Raw genomic sequence first — 14,006 nt, 5'->3', positions numbered from 1 at the left:
TTCTGTATCTGATGTCACCTCAAGGGAAAAATAATAAACAGCTGCACTAATGACATTTTTTAATCTCTCTACTCTTGATTTACCTGGGCTTTGGCTGATGCAATAGTCAGTTTAGGAAAACTGTACAAAGACCCTCTACAATACTAAGAAAATGGACCAGAAATGTAACTGGAAAAAAATGAGTACCCATTATTTAACTGCTCTATGCATGCCTTCTAATCCTGTGTGCAAAATTTAACTTGTTGCAAAGTTTGCAAGAGCATACAGATATGAGAAAAAATGGCAGAGAAAAGTGTAAAGGAGTACAGATAAAATTTTGATTAATTTTTATAGCTGAAGGATATTTAGTCAGCTTTCTGGATCAATGGGGTTATTTTTTCTGGTAGTGAGTAGACAGCAATGCCAGTTCTCCCCTACTCCAAGGTTTTGCTGGATACATTCTTTTGTAGAATATTCCATAGAAACAACTTGAGTCAATTTGAGTTCTCCAGCCCCCATATCTGTTTTATATCATATTTTGTCTGTTTTGGTACAGGACAACTCATAGCTTTGGGTGTTTTGTAGTGTTGTGCATCTCTTTCAGTGTGGAATTTTAGCACAGTTCATCAGCTGGGTAACCTGGTAAGTAGGTCATGCAATTGATATGAAATAGGGGATATAGTCAACTTTTTTAATATTAATTTAAATAAATTGTTTTGGACTATAGCAAATATGTCGTGTTCAAAGAGAGAAAGAAATGTGAAGAATTAGGATCTGCTGTTATAATAACTGGATTTGAATTAGAGAGCCAAAGAACAAACAATATGTTCTAATATGCAGAAACATTTGGCACTTGTCACTGAATAAATAAGATATCATCTACCAGGGCTTTGCCCTGATGTGGCTGCTGAAGACAAGTATTGTGAGTAAATGGTAGAAATTGTCTGAGTTGAAAAATTGGACATGTAAAAGACCACTAGAATTTTCACCTGGGTTGTGAAAGACAAGCAAAAAATTTAAGTAATGCTTATATTTGCCATCTAAGCAATGAATGAGGAGTAAGACAATCATGATGTCCTTTACTTCTAACTATATCTGGCTTTGTCACTTGTTATGCTTCATAGTCTTTCATTAACTCAAGCTAATTGTTAAGTAACTTCATCATGTCAATACACTATGAAGTTGGGCTGAGGATGGGGCCTTCCACACATGTGAAATTCATGAAGGATGAATGTAAAAAAAAAAATCTGAAAATGTATAAGAATCTGTTAGTGATGCAGAAGCCAAATGTGTAATACCAGGAAAGAAAAGACATCTGATAAAAATCCTGGTTGAAATTGGAAACTGGAATACACAGCTGAAGAGTCAGAATTAATGTATAAAAGCATCACATAGCTAGTATTTCCTAAGAACTGAATTAGAAGAACCAATTTATGCTTAAGGAGCCTACAGTGCTCTGAAAACTACAGACTTAAAGGATAAGAAAGATGATAGACATATGATAGACACATGCATGGGTTGAAATTTTGGTACAGACCTGTTCATACTATGGTAACCAGGATAATTACTAACATGCTGAGTAAGAAACAAAAGTGACCCCACTACTCTGCAGAAGTAAAAGTGATGACAGAAAAAGACTGTGCCAGTCCCATCACTGGTTCCTGTTAGTCCATCAGTACAGCAATATATAAAGTTCTTTAGAGTACTGGGGCATTCAGTTTGTCTTTTTCACTTTTCTAGGGAGTTGTGCTATATCAAAACCTGACACTGGGAGAAGTTGGGAATTGCTGGAAAGCCATAATGCATGGGCTGGAGCTGATCTGGCTCTATCACTTCGGCCTGCGACAGGAGTGGGTCACAGCCCAGAGCAGGATGACCCAAGGTGTGACTAGAGCACTTGCTCTAAGGCTCTTTGGCTGCCAGTCTGCATTCTGAGAGGACAAGAGGGGAGTCTTTTACATGGCATAATAGAGAATTTATTGCTCTGGGGAATCTTGGGTGCAAAAGACAGAAAATGTGACTGCGCAACAGCTGAAATAGGGAGGTGGTTCAAAGGGAGGGTACAAAGCATCAGCTAATCAGAGATATCCTGGGGAGGGTTCACAAAATCATCATCCAATGAGGGAGGTGGGGAGTGGGGGGTGTGGGAATAGGATCGCATGGACTAATCAAACATCGAAGTTTAGGGGATTTGCAAAGTGGCATTCCAAGCATGTGGTGGGCCTAAGATAGGATTGACAGGAGACTCAGGGTAGATTGACAGTGTGGGGTGGGAGGGTCTCATTTGGACCAAACCATCAACTTGGGCAATAACAGAACATACCATTAACAAAAAGCACACTGCAACAAAGCCACTTGGTAGTTCCAGGATACTTAATTTACACTGTGTTAGGGGACTAAGCCCCTAACGTTTTTCAAAGTCAGGACAAGATGCTGAGAAAGCTTGATACTGCTTGAAATTTTTAGGAAAAGTTCTTTCACCTTCCATCTTAGTCATTAAAAACCTTTTTGGCTTGACTTTCCTTCTTTGAGAATCAGAGAAGGCAAGATAGAAGGAAATTACATGAGCGCTCCAGCACATTGTAGGATAACAGGTATTTGACTTGCCATGAATGAGCTGAAAATCCAGATAGGTGATTTGTTTTGAAAGTATGATTTGCTGAAAAGTGTGTTGCCTTTGTTTGAAAAACCACAAACAAAGAATTATGCTAATTCTGAAGAAGGTTGCATCCTAATGTTGAACTTGAAGAAAACATAGCCAAATTGGATTATGATAGACATAGCTGCCTTATGCCTGAGGCCTGCTCAAGAACAAGTAATATCCTGCACTGTTTGCCTCTGAAGTGCTGATTAATGAACAAAATCCTTTCCAGAAAAGAGGGTCTAAATGTCTCCATTCCCAAGAGTTTACATTCTTTTCATTGAGATGCACAGTACAATACAGTGAATTAAAGCAATTTTCAATTCTGTATCTGAATGTCATTCCCTTTAAATGAGATACTGGCAGTTAGATGGCTTTGATTGCTGCCAGCTGTCACTAGCCCTAAGGAAAGCTGAGATACTTCTACAGTGGAAGATGAGATCAAACACATCACAAGTTGTGTCAGAGGATTAGTGAGTTAAGTAAAATAGATGTGTGTTTACACTCTTCTAGTCATAAACAAGCTGTCTTTGAGTTCTCTTTTTTTTTTTTTTTCTTCTCCTTACAGAGAACTTAATAATCCAGTATGTTAACTGTGTTTTGTGGTTTCTGTTCTTGCTTTATGGAATACAAATCTCTATGTAGGGAGGAAAGGAGCTAAAACAGCCATTTTCCTGTTGTCCAAATGTCTGTCTATTTTACTTGGATAAGTACCATTTAAATAGACAGCTAGAGTAAAAGTGGTTTACTCATTACTGTTACTTATTATAGGAAATGGATATATGGGCTAAATTTTCAAAACTAGACACTCAAAACTTGAAATATGCAGTTAATTCATTAATCAAATGTCTGCAGTGCAGTACAAGTCAGGTATTAGAGTTGCACACAGTCTATTACTTTGTATTAGTTTCTGTATGCATAATTTAGACATACACACCACATTATGCCTAATTTTGTAAAATGTAGTCTGTATGTTTTGTGAGTCCTCTTCTGTTTCTTCTTATTATGCCTGCTTACTGTTAGTGTTCAGCAGAAAATTAGCAGAAAACAGTAAATGTGGAAGTGAAGACTGGCAATGCAGTTTAGAAAGTCTAAGAACAATCTTTAGAATTTTAAATCATTACATCTATGCACTGTCAAGTGGCTGAGAATATAAAGTGGTTTTTTAGTAGGGGCATATTGGCTAAGTAAGGAGGCAAATCACCAAGGCCTCCTGTTCTTTCATGAGGCAGTTCTTAAATCTCTTTAAAGAGGAAGAGAAGTCCTAGACAACTCACAAACTCAAAAGCAGAGACCAGACTGAACAGTCAGCAGTCTTGGTAAAAGGGAACTAGAGAGGGGTTAAAAGCCAATCCTGTCAGGTGCGTATCTGAAGGGAGGGCATCAAGAGGCTTTTCTCAGTGGTGCCAGGCAATAGGACAAGAGGCAATGAGCAGAAAGCCCCACCTGATTATGAGTTAAAACTTTTTTTACTCTGCAGGTGACCAAGCACTGGAACAGATAGCTCACAGAGGCTGGGGAGTCTCCCCCATGGAGATAGTCAGGAATCGTCTAGACGCAATCCTGAGTAACAAGCTCTAGGGGACCCTGCCTGAGCAGGAAGGTTGGACTAGATGACCTCAAGTGGGCCCTTTCCAACCCTAACCATTCTGTCATTCTTTGATTTTGTGTAATCTCATATTCTTCACAGGCAGGTGGTCTATGTGCTTTTCTCGGTGATCCTAACTTAGGCTTAGCTATGTGGATAGACCAAGGCAATATAGAACAAGAATAGAAGTTCTTAGAAATATTTTGTTTTCTTAGCTTTTCTAAATGTGAAGGATATGAATACATTACTGGAATGGGATGTAGGGCCCAATTCACATTTTGCTTGGATACAGATTCATAGTGACTCTAAAAAAGCAAGTGGAGGCTGTAAAAACCAGTCACAAAGGCTGTGTTTAATTTACTGTGGCTAATTTAAATATTATTCCTGGATTTTTAGATACGGGAACAACTGAAATGTGCTGTGTCTGTTTTCCCCAAATGCACATTCCTTTTCTTTGAGGACCCAGAGGTAGATGAAGGGTTGGTATGTGTGTGCACTCCAGCCTGGAGTTCACAAGTCAGTGAATGCCTGGACCAGGGAAGGCTTCTCACTGTAGATGTAGCTAATGAAATTTCTCTAACAAGTAATGACACATTACATAAATTGCCTTCTGAGCATTACGAAGGTTGATTCTCTTTTACTTCCACGATGTCCTGCTAATGTGGGCACCTGACTGAGGCTGGGTGAAAGGAATTCCCTCCTACTCTTTTGTGCTTTGAACTTCTTTCAGTGAGGTGCCTTTTTTAATGTTCCCTGTTCCTTCCTTTTGCTTTGAAGGGAGCTTTTGTTCAGTATATTCATCAAGGTATTCTATTTTATTTTTTTTTATTAGGCCTTATTTTTTAAATGTCTGACAACCTCTAAACTCGAGTGCTCTGATCTTTAGAACAGCACAGCCAAGTAGGAGGGCTTACCACCACCTTGGAGAAAAAGAACTGAGGACTAAAGTAGCTCAAATGACTTCTCAGCAGCCACACACTGAATCTGTGGATGAGTAAAGACCCCAGTTCTAAGTGCCATACCTTCCCCAAACCTTGTGTATGTGCAGGGGATGTGCACTCCCTGGCAAGCTCCAAGCTGAACCAGCCAGGGAGCAGGAGGCCCTTGGTCCAGGAGGGTTACCAGGTGGGCAGAAGATCTGTGCTGGTATTTGGGGGAACCTCTGAGTGTGGAACGCCAGTAGGACAAGTGTGTGAGAGCTGCACGTGTGCAGTGAGCATCCAGCAGGACCAGCCAGTCAGTCAGGGGCCTGTGGGATGAGTAAGGGGGGTGAGATGTGGGAAGGGGTGCTGGGTGGGCAGAGGCACCATGCAAGTGCTCTGGGGATCTCTAAGTGTGTGTGTGCTTGTGTACAGCTAAGAAAGTGTGGATTTGCCAAGGGGACAGTGAGGGGGATTGAGAACTGGCTGAATGATAGGTCTCAGAGGGCTGTGATCAGCAACACGGAGTCTAGTTGAAGGCCTGTAGTTTAGCAGTGAACCTCAGTGGTAAGTACTGGGTCCAGCCTTGTTCAACTTACTCATCAAAGACTTGGATGAAGGGACAGAGGTCACCCTCAGCAAGTCTGCAGATGATGCAGAACTGGGGGGAGTGGATGACACATCAGAAGGCTGTTCTGCCATTCAATGAGACCTGGACAGGCTGAAGAGTTGGGCAGAGAAGAATCTAATAGAGTCCAGCAAAGGCAAGGTCAGGGTCCTGCACCCAGGGAGGAATTACCCCATGCCCCAGTATGGGCTGGGGGCTGATGTGCTGGAAGGCAGCTCTGTGGAGAAGGAGGCCCAGGTAGACAATAATCTGTTCATGGGTCAGCAGTGGTGGTCAAGAAGGCTGACGGTATCCTGGGCTGCATTAGGAAGGGCATCGCCAACAGATCAAGGGAGGTGATCCTGACCCTCTGCTCATTCCTGGTGAGACTACATGTGGAGTTCCGTGTCCAGTTCTGGGCTCCTCAGTACTGGAGAGGGTCCAGTGGTGGACAATTAACATGGTTAAGGAACTGGAACATCTCTTTTCTGAGGGAGCTGGCACTGTTTAGATGACTGGGGGCAGATCTTACCAATGTATATAAATATTTTAAGGAAGGGTGTAAGGAGGACAGAGTAAAGTTCTTTTGAGTGATTGCCAGTAACAGAACAAGGAGCAACAAAAGAAACTGAAACACAGAAAGTTCCATCTGAATATGAGGAAAAAAACTTCTTTACTGTGAGAGTAACAGAGCACTGGAATACCCAAAGAGGTTGTCTGTTTTTCCCCAGAGACATTCAAAAACTGCCTAGACATGATCCTGTGCAGCTTGCTTTATCAGGGGCTTGGATTAGATGATCTCCAGATGTCCTTTCCAACCCTAACCATTCTGTGATTCCGAGAACGTGGGCAGAGTGGAGCGTGTCCTGTACTAGTGACATTCTGCCTCTGCCTGACCAAGAGGAGGAGGGGACGTGTCTGTGCCTGTGTCTGGTGTGAGTCCTGAATGTGGGGGCCACTAGGGGCAGTACCTTGTCTGTGGCTTCTGTGTGACCAGCTCTGTGTCCTTTGTGAATATGTGTGTCCTCGTGTATCTCTGGGATATGTACTCAACTTTGCTTCTGGTTGAACCTGCAAAGGGGAAAGTGTCAGCCATGTCCCTCAGCCTGGACAGAGACCCTGGGATCCTTTGGCTGGGCTCCAGTGGCCAGGCAGGAGGAATCCTCAGGCCTGGAGCCGCTGGATCTGGTGAACATTTCTAACAGCTTCTAACATGCTTGTGTAATACTACTTTAGCTGGATGCTCCCCAAAACTTAACTTTTTTTTTATTTTTTATTTTTTCTCACACTATCCTTTAAAGTTACAAAGGTATTATAATTATGGAGACACGGGCCACCAAGATTAAGTGGAGTATTTTCAGTGACTAGTCTTTTTAGGTTCCTCCACTTAAAGGAAGAAAAAGTTGGTCATAAATTACTTATAGTGGGTTTGAATCTTGTCATAATGTTGTAGTTAATGAAGCTGGAGATCCCCTAGGGCACATGAGGGCCTTAGTGCCCTGTAAATAAGGAATTTAAAAAATGAGGGATGAAAAATTATTTGACATTCTTAAAAATTTGGCTTCTGATGTGGTTAATATCACACAGCAGATGTAACATGCCACAGAGGTTACAGCTTACTGCCTGAGGTGAGCTAACTGAGCGGAAACCACAAGGAGAGATTATACCCACAGAAACAGTTTATTACAAGAATGCTGAGGGGCATTGGTTGTGAATAAGCTAGAGAAATTTATGCTGTAGTTTAACCATCACTTTCAACTCCTGAAGCTGACAAAAGAGCCATTCGGCCTTCCCTGGATTATTTTTTCCTGCTGCTGTGCTCACACAAACAGCTGTGCTGGACAAAGAGAGGTGATGGCAGAGGAGCAAGCAAAATAAATGTTCAATTTATAACTTGGACAAGTTTTTCTGCCTAGTTTACTGTCTGCAAAGCACAAACTTTTGTGTTGACACAAGTGAGGAGTTAATATAAGGATGGGAATGAATGGCTAAACAAGGGAACCATATTGGATCTCTTTATTTAGCTGGCCTATGCTACATGAAAATTACTGCAGAATTATGACATTGTAATTGCTTTGTGGATAAGTAATTGCCTAATAGTTCATAGCATAATTCAGGAAAAACTTCTGAAGGTTACCTAGTCCCAAATCCCATTAATAGCAGAGCTCTTCAATGGTCATTGAAGTGGCTCACGACCTTCCCCAGTTGGATTTTGAATGTTTCCGTGGTGGAAATGATACAACCCCTTTGGACAGGCTGTTTCCAATTCTTAACCCACCTTTGGAAATAATTTTTTCTTTGTGTCCTGTTGGAGTTTATTTTGACAACATATCTCATCTGACCAATCGCTGCATTTCAAATGCAGCCTCCATAGTGCTGACTAAAGTGAAATAATCTACTTTCTTGACCTGCTGGCTAGGCTTTTGTTAGTGCAGCCCAGTATGTGGTTAACCTTTATCGCAACAGGGTACCTGGCTGTCTCACCTTGAACTTGCAAGCTACCAACATAGCTTCCCTACTGGTCTTTCTCTGCAGAGCTGTTTTCCAGCCCTGTCTGTTCTGTTGCATGGAGTTTTTTCTCTTGCTTTGCAGATCCCTAGCATGTGATTACGTTGGATGAAAATAGCAAAGTGATTTAGAAAACTTCAAAACAAGCCCACATTGAATTTCCTGTTTCCTAGAGTGGTGTCCTAGCCTTTTGAGGTTCTCAAAAACCTGCAGTTTTGTATCTTTCCATACCTTGCTCTCAGTCTTCTAAGGTTAACCTTGCCACACTTGCTTTCTACACATCCATGATCCTCCTCTTTGGAAGTTAAGAGTAAACATAGTAACAATAGTAACAGAAAAACTTTTAAAAGTTGAGAATATAGAGGATAAAGGAAAAGGACAAAGCAGAAACATGGGATGCTTAGCTTTGCAATTATTAAGACTCTGGCACACATAATAGATTGCATAAACAATCAAAACAGAGACTATGAAACTAGCATATGTTACTAACATTAGAATAGTGCTGCCATGTCAGATAAAGCTCTTTTAAAAGCATATTTTCTTCCCTTTGTAATGATTTTGCTTTTGAAATTACTCTGTATGAAACTGTGTTTAATCATTACAAGTGTGACTATCCCTGCACTGTTCAAATGCCTTTTCCTACTTCATTTTATTTCTTATCAGGAACCGCACTCCAAACACTTGTCTCAGTGTTCATATCAAAGAAGACAAAATCCAGACTGCTGAAGAAGTGAATTGCTTTATGCATTTTTGTTCATCACAGAGAACAATCCCCATACTTTCAAGTGCACTAGGTGTACTTGTAGTGCCTTGCCAATTGCAAGGAATTTTTTCTGCTTTTAATGTTCTGCTTTGCTCATTCTTTCCTCCATTGTCATAATTGAATTCATAAAACAGTTCTCTTTTTTTTGTTGTCTTATAAATGGAACATTCTGTGGGAAGAGAGCAAGAATGTGTACACAGAAATCATTGAAGAGTCACCTGTATTGAAAAAAAACCTCTTACTTTCAATAATGAAAAATAATACTTTTTGACATTACATGAAAAAGGTAAGTTTATTGTTTGCTCACCTTAAAAATACCATTTCACCAAGCAGAGTAATTTAGGAGTAACTTATTTAATATTCTTTTACTTTTATAATAATTTAAAGATAGAGACAAACCTAATTAATGTGTCATTTTAAGGGTGAAGAAAATGTGATTGTAAGGTTCAAGAGTGAAGGTTAGATTCTGTAGATGCTCTTTATCCTACAATACAGTAGCTCTGAGAAAAAAATCTATTGTGTTCCTTCTTTCAAGTTCTTGCAGAAAGTTCTGAGTTTATTTTGCTATTATATCCATCTCAAACATGCTAAGAGACTACTTTGTTGTTATAGCCACCCAAATAGCAACATATTATTAGACCTGGATGTAACAGGTTGAGATTGAGCTGCAACAGTTTGAGAAATGGTAACAGTTAGAAAAGTTTGTGCGTCTAGGGTTCTTTGTGAAGACCTCCCACCCATTTTGTTCCAGATATATAGAATAAAATGTGAAAAAATAATAAATGCAAAGTTTTTCAGAATAAGTATAACCTGTTTCATGAATAATTCATTTCTGTCTTGTATGACTTCATTATGTCATGTATAACTAGCACTTTGTACTGTCAGGCTGAAAAGCTGCAAGAAGTGTTTAACAGTGCAGCATAAATTCATAACTTGTAATTTGAAAACTGACATGATATTGCACAAGTCCTTGCATTCTCAAACATGCTTTCCCAGATAACTTATTTAAGATTTTAAAAATATAAGACTTAAAGGTTGATTTTTTTTTTTTTCAGTCATACAGGCCTGCTTTTATAAAAACAAATCATACATTTCATAATATTCACTGGCCTAACAGCTCTCATAAAGGAAGGACTTTGAGCTATTTGTCTTAATTCTACAAGATAGTTAAAGTCATAGCTAAATATTTCATCAGTTATGTCAGATACCTGATACATCATAATATACCCATCTTGTAAGTGAGGAAACTCTGGCACTAGTCACAAAAATATTGTTCCCTAATTGCCTAAAGGAGTCAATAACATAGCTGTGAGTTTGCTGTGGTTTGAAGCCCAAAGAGTGACATGGCCTACCTGGTACCTACACATTTGATTGGTTAGTTGGTTGGTTGTTCCGGTGCAAAGAAGATAAAAGTTTTATTCAAGAGTGCAAAGGTTTTGTATTTGCAGCTGGAACTATTTGTTTGTGCTTGTATTAATATTCTTTCATGCAGTTTCATAGGTGCTCACCAGAGAATGTGTTTCTGGAGAAAATGTTCCTAGAAGGATGGTATATAAGCATACAGGTCAGTTTCTCTTAGGATGTCCTCCTGCAGAAAAAGGATAGAAAGCAAGCCAGCTTTCCTCTTCTTAGATCTCTCAAACTATGCAAATGAATTACAAGCTCCTACCATCAATACCATTGTAATCATAGAATAGTTTATATTGGAAAAGATCCTAAAGATCTAGTCCTACCCAGCACTGCCAAGTCCACCACTAAATCATGTCCCTAAGCAGCTACATGCCTCTTAAAGACCTCCAGGGATGGGAACTCAACCCCTTCCTTAGCCTTTATACTCCCAACAGAGTCCCCAGGGATGTAATGACAAAGGGCTTTTTTTCTCACCAAAATGGCAGGAAAGGAAAAAAAAACCAAAAAAATTAACCCAAGATAAAGAAGGATAAGGGTGTCTGCACTTGCATACCAGAAATAGATGTCTGAAACTTCCCTGCAGAAGGTTTTTGAAGGCCACACTTTTCTCCACAGAATAGAGAGAGAACCTGAGCACTTACTTTAATATTGCTTCATACTAACTTTTGCATTTGTGGCACATACAGAGTAAATCTCATACTTTTTTTTAATTTTTAACAGTGTGAAATATGGTTTTCTAAGGTTACTATTCATGGTTACTAACAGTTGCTTCTCTGCACTGTTTAGAAACACCTGCATTCAGGGTCAACAGTTTCATTACCCAGACATAAATTCAGCAGAAAGCTGTATGTACAGATCCTCACTGACTTGCCAGTGTGTTCAATAAGGAACAGAATCAGGATTAATTGTCTTACCACTCTAGTGTCCTTCAATCTCAGTGCTCCAAGCAAACTTAAAAAAAACTTTCTGGTTTTGTTTCAATTGCCTCATTTTTTCCATTACAATCTGGAGGCGAGGAGAATCATAGGCATTGATATGGATTTCTTTTTCTGGTAAATAGGATTTGTTTTGCATTTTAAACTGTTGAACAAGGTCTTTTTCTTTCAAACACATGTTTTTCCCTTTAAGCATACCATTATGTATATATCTCACGAATGCAGAGAAAAGATCACTCCACAGAAATGGGACATGAACAACATTTTGCTATCCTGTATCATCGTGGTTTTAAAAATAATATGTTTGTTCAGATTTTTCTCTTCACAAACTGTGATCCAAGAGCAAGGCGACCTTATGACAACCAACAATTACAGGCAGAACATCTCAGAAACAGTCTTTAAAGGATGAAGCCTCAGGCAAGTTCTGTTTCCTATAATGTCAGAAGAAAAGTTAATACAAAGTGAGTCTTCAAATGAACAGAAACTAATTTGATACTTGGCAGTAGCTAAGGAAGAGCTTATTTCGTCTTTAACTTTTTGTTTTCCTTTTCCTCTTCCCACAGAGAGATTTTGCAGTTTTCCATACTTCTTTATCAAACCTTTAAGGCAGAAGAGTATAGATAAGACGAGTGATTCATTGAGCCAGACTTCCCAGGTGAAAAGAGTACATTAAAATTACATATGAAGAATGCAGATAGGAATTTTATATTCACCTATTCCCTACAACAGCCTGGCGTGTGAGATTATGAGAGGATGCAAATTTGCTCTCTAAATTCCATTTTCACAGTCTTTGAACCAGCAGTAATACTGGAAATGCAACTACTGCTCTTCTCCATTCAGTATTCAGGTCACTTTCTGGTTCAGAACCTCCTCATCTGACCTGCCATCACCTCTTCATGTAAAAAAAAGTTGCTAAAGACATCAGTTCTAAATCCAAAGAGGACAAATAGATGACTGTCATCATCCCTTTGTGGAGGGGTTAGCACAATGCTTTCTTAGAGCACCTGACCTTGCAATGTCATTGCAACAAATTAATTCTGGCCTATAGGTAACTTATTTGTGTAGAAGTTGGCAGAAATTGGATGATTTATCAATCTCATCCTTCATTTGCAATTGTAAATAGAGTATTGAGTAGGCAAGTTCTATTTTCATCATACAAATTGACTGTCTGGTACAGAATTATTCAAATACTAATCCTAATTTGCACCCAGTGCAATACTATTCAAGTCAAAAGGTAAAGCTGATTTTTTGACCTCACACAGCAATTGACCCATTTATTTTTCATTGTGATCTCTTTGAAGCTTTATTTATTAGAAAGTAAAGACTGCAGATAGGCTGCACTTGTAATCCCAAAAACAAAGAAGGAAATTTGAAGTCCTTTCCTGAGGCAGTGTTATACTATTGAGTTTTGTGATCTCCATTGCTGAGGTGTGGTTGTCACCCACTAATTGATACTACTCTAAGTCCAAGTTTTAAAGCAATTTAAATTTCACATGCTCAGCACAGATCTTGGAGCCTTCTTCATCCTGCTGTGTTCCTGGAAGGATCTCTGACATTAAAGATATAGTTGTATAAAAGAAAGATTTTGGAATTGACTGCCTTGGGTTTTTTTTAAAGCAAATATATTTAACTTTTTACTGCATCTTCTTTTCTATCATCTTTATTATTCTCCCTCGGAGATTTCTTCTAATCTGTAATTATACATAGATTCATTATTTACTTGAAAAGTTTTCAAGGAAGCACCTTATCTTTTCTCTACTCATCTCAATACCCCTAGAAGGGATTTTTCTAGGTAACACTTGCAAATTCAGCTCACCAACCTTCCTTAATTCCTCCAAAGACTTATTTCTTTTACTGTGAAGTCTACAAATTTATGAAAACTGTTGGATGGCTTGTATTTAGAACCTTGCTGATTTGGTTGATGAAAATTGTTTCAACAGTCTCAAAGTTTTCATGCAACAAACTGTCCATATCATAGAATCATAAAACGGTTTGGGTTGGAAGGGACATTAATGATCATTTAGTTTAAACCCTCCAACCATGTGCAGGGATACCAACCACTAGACCAGGTTGTTCATACTGCCATCAGCCTGGGGCATCCACTGCTTCTCTGGGTAGCCTGTTCCTGTGCCTCACCACCATTTCAGTAAAGAATGTCCTCCTAACATTTATTCTAAATCTCTCCTCTTTAATTTAAAACCATTCTCCCTTGTCCTATCACTGTCTGCATGAAAAGTTGCTCTCCGTCTGTTTTATAAACCCCTGTAAGTACTGAAAAGCTGCAATGAGGTCTTTCCAGAGTCTTCTGGAAACTTCAACTGAACTCACTCAGCCTGTCTTCATAGGAAAGGTCCTTTATACCCCTCCTCTGGTTCTGCTTCTACAGGTCCATGTCCTTCCTCTGCCCCAGACTTCAACATGATTCTCCAGGTGGGGCTTCATGAGGATATAAAAGAGGGGCAGAATCACCTCCTTCAACCTGCTGGCCACACTCCGCTTGATGAGGCCAGGGGTTGGCTTTCTGGGCTGCAAATGCACATTGCTGACAGCTGTCCAGCTTTTTACCCACCAGAAAGCCATGTCTCCTAAAGCTTTACATAACATTTTCCTCTGGATATTTTTTGTTCCATATTTTTCAGTGCTGCCTTTCTCAGC

General features: G+C 39.5%; 1 protein-coding gene and 1 long non-coding RNA gene across 17 annotated transcripts in view; one reads left to right on the top strand and one right to left on the bottom strand.

Moving 5' to 3' along the window:
- Positions 1–14,006, top strand: part of TDRD3 (tudor domain containing 3) — a 165,974-nt gene that overhangs the window by 12,652 nt on the left and 139,316 nt on the right. The window lies entirely within an intron of this gene.
- LOC147654160 (uncharacterized) lies at positions 9,271–13,841 on the bottom strand. The gene is made up of 2 exons (XR_015284563.1): positions 13,680–13,841; positions 9,271–13,042 (listed from the first exon to the last, which is right to left on the bottom strand). It is a non-coding gene; the product is annotated as an uncharacterized LOC147654160 (long non-coding RNA).

This window comes from Cyanistes caeruleus, chromosome 3 (genome assembly GCF_971803275.1).
Source record: "Cyanistes caeruleus chromosome 3, bCyaCae1.hap1.1, whole genome shotgun sequence".
Lineage (NCBI taxonomy): Eukaryota > Metazoa > Chordata > Aves > Passeriformes > Paridae > Cyanistes > Cyanistes caeruleus.
This window is presented reverse-complemented; position numbering and strand designations above follow the sequence as displayed.